Consider the following 7,997-nt stretch of genomic DNA (forward strand, 5'->3'; position numbering starts at 1 on the left):
AGCATAACGCCCCTCTCCAGTTAGAAAAACCCAGAGAAGCAAAGCAACTTTTTCTTCTCAGGAGCGGCCTGACCCAAATTCCACGCTTACCTTATTCTGCGCATCAAGATGGGCGTTGTGCGCCAGTAACTGCCCTGCTAGGCAGGTGTTAGGAGCAAGGGCAGCCAGGTGAAGGGCAGTGTTGCCGTTAGCATCCGCAAGGTTAGCGTCGGCGCCATGCGCTAGCAGAATGGCGACGCAGCCTTCGTGCTGGCACTGCACTGCCTGCCAACCACACGGGAAACAAGGAAACGTTGCCAGCAATTACGCTTCCCTCTGGCAGAATTCCCACAGCTTGCCGACCTCGGACAACAACAACGCGCCCAAACATTAGGCAACGCACGCCTAGCCAGCGCCCAGCGCACCACAAGCTCCACCCAGACCTACCTCCAGAATCACCCAAGAGCTGCATCGCTCAGGGCGCAATTTAGAAGCCCTGCCTACCGCAGCACCCACGTACCTTCATCAGTGGCGATCTCTTGAAGTTGTCACGAGGATTTAGCTTGCACTTCCTCTCTACTAAGTACAAGACAACCTCCGCATGTCCGTTAGCGCAAGCCAGATGCAGAGGTGTCCTAAAAATTGAGCATGTTACCTTAGCGCAGGCCAGACAGCTGAAGAGACCACGCCTGCCCATGTCACGCGGCTGACCGCTGCACACCCAAAGCCCGAGACGCCGGGGCTAGGAAAAAGCCCCTCCCCGCCCCAGCCCCAGCCCCAGCCCCCACTTAGGAAGACAACGTTGCCTCAGCTCCGCGCTCCCTTCCCTGCGCGTGCATCCCTGCGCCCACGCCCCCCATTTCTCCCAGACAGCCTCCGGCTTCCGCTCTGAAACTGCTGCCCTCCGCCCCGGCACCTCCTCCCTGCCTCCAACACCACTACGCACGCAGCCCAGCAAGCAAGAGCAAGGCTTGCGCACCTCCAGCCTACGGCAAGGCAACCTCCACCTGCTGCCAGGACCACTCACGCCACAGCAGCAGGCCGCAGGCCCAGCACGTGCCTTTTATAACACCAGAACATCCCCTCGCTGCTGGCCTTGCCGGGAAGTCGCGCCCTCTGGCCTCTTCCCGGCCTTACTGCTGCAGCAAGCACCAGCACGCGCTCGCTCCCAAGGGCCCTCCACAACACCTACCAAACCCGACAGCAGAAACCTTCCCCCTCGACCCTGTCACGCTCCCAGCAACAAAGTCCCGCTCCGGCCTGGCCACACACGCAACCGGCCTCCGAGCCCCGAGCCCCGAGCCCACCCCGCGCGCGCAAGGCCGACTGCCCTCCCGCACTCCCTCGCCAGCCCAAGCAAACGGCCCTGCCTTCCCGGCACAAAGGCGCTCCTGCCAGCTGCAGGCCAGCTCCAACCCACCAGCCAACGCCCCCGCCGCCCGCCGCCCCCGCCAGCACCGCCGCAGCAGCCCGACCCTCGCCGCCGCCCCTCACGCCGACGCCGCCCCCTCCCCGCGCCGCCCCGCCGCCCCCCCGCCGCCCCTCACCGCTTCGCCTTGTCCCGCCCGTCGAGGCCGACTCTCGGCAGCCACCGCCGCCGCCGCACCCGCGCCAGGTCGCCGCTGGCGGCTGCGCGGTGCAGCTTGCCCAGCTCCTTCTCCCGGAGCTCGTAGGCAGCGCCGACGCAGCGCACGGGTGCGCTGCCGCCGCACGCCCACCGCGACGGCGACGGCGAAGGCGGCTGCCCCTGGCCCTGGCCGAAGAGCCCCAAGAGCCTCTTCATGCTGCGGCGGGGACGCGGGCGGCGGACAGCCCCGAGCAGGGGCCGCAGCCCGGGCCAGCTGCTGCGGGGCTGAGCCCCGGCGAGCTCGGAGCCCCCGGGCCGGGGGCAGAGGCGCCGGCCGAGGACAGCGACGCAGCCACGCTGGCAGCGAGGCACACGGCGGCGACAGCACCGAGGACCACCGGCTCCGCAGGCGGTGGCGGGCGCGCCGCGCGTGCGCAACAGCCGCGGCGAGGGCGCGGCGGAGGGGCGTCACAGGGCGGCGGGGTGACGCGTGGAGGGGGCGGTGGCGAGGGGGCGGGGCTGTGCAGTGAGGGAGCGGGGCTGCGGCTGGGGCGGGCCCGGGGGCGGGCCCGGGGCCGGGGGGCGGACCTGGGCCGGGCCCGGCCGGGCGGGGGGCAGCTGCCGCTTCCTTCGCGGCGCTGCCGGGCCGGGGGGCGGCGGCGGCGGCGGCGGCGGGTGGCTGTGGCCGGCCGAAGGACGTCTTTGTTGGGGGTCCCTCCCCGGCGGCCCCCAGCTCCAGCTCTTACTCTGCTGTGCCGTCATTTCCCTGAAGAATTCATGCTGCTGCTGCTCCAGGTGCGGGACACTGTGCTCCTCGCAAACCTGCGCTCCCACTGTTTCCCTAAGGGCGCGGGCGTCGCGAGCGCTTGGCCGAGCTCGCAGGGCTGAAGTAGCTCGTTGCGCCTGAAGAGACGGCGACTGCTTAGGTTGACCCCCGCAGCTGGCTGCTCTGGCTGCTGCCCGGCCAGGCCGCGAGCGTGCCGGTCCTTCTGGGCTCCCAGCTCTGCAGCTGCGCCGTAGGAAGCCCAAGTGCCGGAGGGAGCCAAAGTGGCCGCGAGTCGCGCTGCGGCGAGGTGAGCGACTCTCACCGAAAGCGGATCGCTCCAGCTGTTAGCAGAGACCACAGCGAGAGGCTGGAGGGCGATTGCTCCCTTTGGCAGAAAGTTATTGTCAAAACGATTAAAACGTGGTTACGATTTCTTTCTCTAACCATTGCTGACTCCTTGCTGCCCACCTGCACCCCCAGGCCTTCCTCTGCCCAGCTGCTTTCCTGGCAGTAGCCCCCAGCCTGCCCCAGGGCACAGGGGCTGTTTGTCCCCAGGTGCAGCCCTGGACAGTTCCCCTTGTCGAACTTGACTAGATGCCCGGTCGCCCGCTTCTCCTGCTTGTCACAGAACCACAGGACGTTTGAGGTTGGAAGGCACCTCTGGAGATCGTCTCGGCCAGCCCCCCTACTCAAGCAGGATCACCTCAAGTAGTTGGCCCAGGACCCTAGCCAGACGGCTTGTGAACATCTCCGAGGACGGAGACTCCACAAGCTCTCTGGGCAACCTCTTCCAGGGCTCAGTCACCCCTCACAGCAAAGAACTTTTTCCTCCTGTTCAGACAGGACGGCCTGTGTTTCAGTTTGTGCCCCTTGCCCCTCGTCCTACCGCTAGGCACCGCTGAGAAGAGTCTGCCTCCGACTTCTTTACACCCTCCCTTCGCATCCTGCCTACACACTGATGCGCGGTCTTCTCTTCTGCAGGCTGAACAATCCCAGCTCTCTCAGCCTTTCCTCGTATGAGAGCTACTCCAGTCCCTTAATCATCTTAGTAGCCCTTCGCTGCACTCGCTCCAGTAGCTCCATCCCTCTCCTCTAGTGCAGGGGCCAGAACAGACGGCACTTTGCCTTGTACCCGCCTTGTAAGCGCTACCAGCTCCTGTCATGCCAGATGCCAGCGCTGAATTTCAGTGCTGCTTCTCCGGCGGCCAAGAACTTTCACCTCTCCCTGACACCCAGCAGGACAGAAGCAGGCAGGGAACCACTGGAAAACAGTTCCTCTCAGAGTTTGGCAACAGGACAACCCAAAGCGAAGGCACTTCAGAGGCGTTCCGCACCTGCTTTTGCTTTGCAGAGAGAAGAGCAAGTGCCCAGCACTGAACAGCGGTTCCGCTTTGCCAGTCATGCTGCAGGGCAGAGAACTTCCATAACCCCTTTGCCCTTTGCAGACTGCAAGCGGATGCAACAGCCTTCCAGACCGGCGGGCTTTGCAACCTTTCCTGGCTACCAGAAGCTCTCGCCCTCCCTTCTGCCCAGACCACAGGAAGCATCGTTCTCAAAGGCAGCAAGAGTCCAGTGCCCCGCTACGAGCGAGACGTGAGGCAACCGGGCACCTTGTCAAGTTCAACAAGGGGAACCGCCAAGGGCTGCACCTGGGCACGATCGAGGCCCCTGTCTTCACACACTCGTGCTTCCAGCCCCCGCTGAGGAAAAACACACAGTCTGCATGCTGGCCCTTGGCCTGGCTGCCAGGATAGGCTGAAGGAGCAGCTGGGAAGCCAGCTGGAGGGAGCAGAGCAGAGCAGAGCTCTCCCTTGGACAAACGGCCTCTCTGCCCTCAGGCCTGGAGCTGTCTGCATAAGTGACTTTTGGCCAGACCAGCGCGAGGCAGAAGGGCTAAGCGCCTGCCCAGGAAGAAAGCCTGGCTAGGCCTTCAGAAACATGACTTCCATCGTCCGTGCTGCCTAGCGCTGAACAACTCCAAGCCTGGGCCAAAACGCAGCCCTCGCCCGCAAGTGCCGCAGCAGGCCAGACTTCCACCAGCATCCACCATTTGGCAGCAATGCAACACGTACTACTCCATAAGAGACACGAGCAGAGGGGACAGGCATATGCGCAGGGCAGGCAAAGTCAGGAAGGGGAACAGAATAAAACGGAGACACCTACTAGATTACAACATTTATTAAATACCCAGTTGGAACACAATACTTGCAGTTAAAGACCGCACGTTATTATTATTGGCTACACCGCACTGTTGCACTCGTACAAAAACAGTGGCAAGGGTTGCTTTTCCTCACAGCCTGGTAACGCGAGTCCCTCTGTCAGGAGGTAGTAGTCTCAGGATAACCACTCTTAGCTCTCTGGAACGGGGCTGTCAAAACATCGCGGCACTCTTGCGTTGCCCTGGAAAGCGGCTCCTGGTCTACGTTTTCTGAAGATCCTTCAGTAGATGCCCAGGGAGAAGCTCCAGCCGATCCAGCCATTCAGCTCAGCCATTGCTGGGGAAGGGGCGGGGCGAGAGCGGGAGGGGAGAAAATGCCCTATGTTAGTGTTGCAGTAGGAAAAGGTCCCCAAAGCAAACAAACCTTATTACTCCCAGGAGACAGGCAACTCCAGTCACAATGCAAACGGATTCAATGCCACGGATTTGTGTCCGTCCTAGCAAACGGAAAGAGCTCTAGCGCAACGGCTGGCCACTCGCTAGGAGAGTAAAGGCTACTGGGACAGAAGAATTCGAATTGCTCTCAGGGGCTACCTGCTTTGCAACAGGCCCAGTCACCGCCAAGCCACAACTCTGGAGAAACAATTATCCTGAAGAGGTGGAATTGCTCGGGGCTCGGGGGCAGGGGCTGAACGTGCGCATAGGACGCTTTTCCTCTCTGTGATCTAAAGGCAACTGCAGACGACTCTGTACGACTGTTATTTGCATAAGCAGCAAGTTGCCTCGCAGAGCTCTAGGTTGGAAAGCTTACTAGTAGAAAACAACTGTGCTTAGCACAGGAGCTTGGCAGCTTTCCAGTAGTTGTGTTCAAAATGGAGGAACCGTCCTCTTCCTTGGTAACACCGCTAACAGATCCTGACAGATTACCTTGCTCAAGTTCTTCAGCGATATTTTTGACCATTCCCGCCGCACCTGCACCTGTACAGACAAGATACCCTTAAGGCCTCAGGAGCTACATTCTTGTAGCATTAGCTTCTCAAGCCAACTGCAACATGGGAATAAACACTGGAAACATCACCCCCAGTACAGAGAAAGTCTTTGTCCACCACGGCCCAGCATTCCCATTACTCTATGGCATTAACTGTCTCACAAAGCAATCCCCAACTCGAGAGCTTCTCCACACCCCCACTCTGTGCAAAGGAGGGGAACGGATCACGGCGTTTTGTGAAGAATCACGTGCTCCCTTGCCCACTCTCGGCATGCCCTTCCCAAACCTCAGGGCACGCTGCTCACCACGCTGTGAGGAACGTGCCGTCACACGGACTGCTAATTCTGGGGCGCGCCCGGACCAGAGCTTTTGCCGAGGTTGCAGCGCTCTGAGGGTCAGCAGGCGTGTTTAGACTCCTAGATTGGGTGCGGTGGAGCTAGGAATGGATGCTCATTTTCAGCTTGAGAATAACAGGTATTCCCAATGCCTTACCTCAGCCATATGAGCTTCCACTCTCTCCGTCACAGAGGAAGCGCTGCCCACCGGGTTCGTTGCCAGAGAGTGGCTTCTGCAGGGCTCATAGCATTGCGCAGCAGCAGCAGCTTCCGCAAGCCTCTCGTTAGCGCTCTCTCACTGCAGGCGTTTTGTGAGAGCCAATTCATATTCTAAATGCCTAACTCTCTGCTGCAGTCGGCCTACTGCGGAAGCTGCAGAAGCGGCTCTTAGTTGTTCCGCTCGGTCCTGGGCGGCTGCCTGTGTCTGAAGCAGATAATGCAGTTTCAACCCCCAGGAAAGAAAAAGAGATCATTCCCCCCAGTCACTTTCACACACCCACTTTGAAGAGCACAACCTCACCCAGGGAGCCAACTGGGCCTCCTCACTGCCCTCTACAATCAAGGGCAAAACCCAAAAGCACCCCATTACATCATCCTTTTGGTTCAGAAAGAAACCGGCTCTCAGCGCAACTTTTTGCTTTGCTTTGTTTTGTTTTGAATCAGAGCTAGTACTAAGCCACCTCTGTCTCTCTAAGACACTAGTCCACTTGCAATTCTCCTCTTTCTTGGCGCTGTTACAGATTCGCCAGTGACCGAGGTGCGTAAAGAAGATTATTCACCACATCTCAGAATGCCTGAGGACAACCATCCAACAAGCTCGCACCCTTCAGCAACCTCCGGAAGCTATAACGAGCCCATGACCCCACAGCACTGACCGGCACAAGCAGAACATACCGAGAAATGACAACAGTAAAGAATGAATGACGAGCCACAAACGGACTGCGCGTACTAGCGGTAAGGGAGCTCACCTGCAGAAAGAGATTGACTTCCTGTAGTTTTTGCCTTAGCTCTTGCCCAGCCTTTTGTTCAATCTCCCTTTTATCCTCTTCTCTGTGCCTCTGATCCCTCATCTTGGCCTCTAAGCGACACCTCAGCGCAACCACCTCTTCTTCCAGCTGCCGCTTGCTCTTCCGCAGTTTGTCACGGCTCCCATGCAGCCAAGCCAACTCTTCTCGCGCACCTTCGTTTGCTTTCTCTAGCTGCCTCGACTTCCTCCGCTCTGCCTCCAGGGAGCGGCACAGCTCACGGACCTGCACACAGGGAAAGGACTCACTCACCTAAGCAGACCCAGAGGTCTAAGCGTACGCAGTTCTGTGACAATCCACCGAGCGTGTCCGTTTGTGCCGGGAGGCCTCCGCAGAACGACCGAACCAGTTGAGAGGCATTTTGCCCTGGTAAGGTAATTCGGCGGGCTCCCGACACTAAACAGGGTCGGCTGGTAGTGTAGGTGTCCCTACTCCTTAGGAATGAGTTTACTATTGTAACAGGTAAGTAACCAAGTTTAATGAACTAATGAACGGGAGCGATAACAACTGTAATCATATTGACAACAATATACAATAATCACAAGGTATTCACTTGTTTACAGTGGTATACCTGAAGCTTCAGGAAAAAGGAAACAGAAATGATTATCTCTTTCTACATACACGCACACACACAGGTTTGAGTTTAGAAGACAATCAACAAAGAAGTGCCAGGGTTTCAGTAGGCCCCAAAGGTCAACTAAAACTCTGCCGCCGTCCTCCTCGTCGTCGTCTTCTCTCTGCAGAAACGCACCTTTTCCACACCTCTCACACCTATGCTTCCAATGTCCTTGCCTTTCATACTGTGGTTAGGCTTATAATGGTCCTACTTACCGGTCTTCCAGAGCACAAATTCATCTGTCAGACCTCAAAGATGCTGCCAGGGCCTCAAGCTTTCAAGCTGGGCTCTCGCCCAGAAAGACCCAGGCTCACAAGTGCCCCGCTATCGCAACGCCTCTTCACTTCCCAAAGGATTACACAGGCTTTTTCAGGGACCGTAAGAGACAGCCGTTCTTTTCAAAACACGGCCACCACATAATTAACACCACAACCCAACAGCCAGGAAAAGAATCTTACAGCTTTCCAAAACAAGCACCACAACAAGCCAACCAAAGCTCACCTTTGTTCTTAATTTAGCAACTTCTCTGCCCCTTCCCGAACACGGGTCCTCCCTTTCGCCCG

This window comes from Struthio camelus, chromosome 25, assembly GCF_040807025.1.
Source record: "Struthio camelus isolate bStrCam1 chromosome 25, bStrCam1.hap1, whole genome shotgun sequence".
In the NCBI taxonomy this organism is placed as follows: Eukaryota; Metazoa; Chordata; class Aves; order Struthioniformes; family Struthionidae; genus Struthio; species Struthio camelus.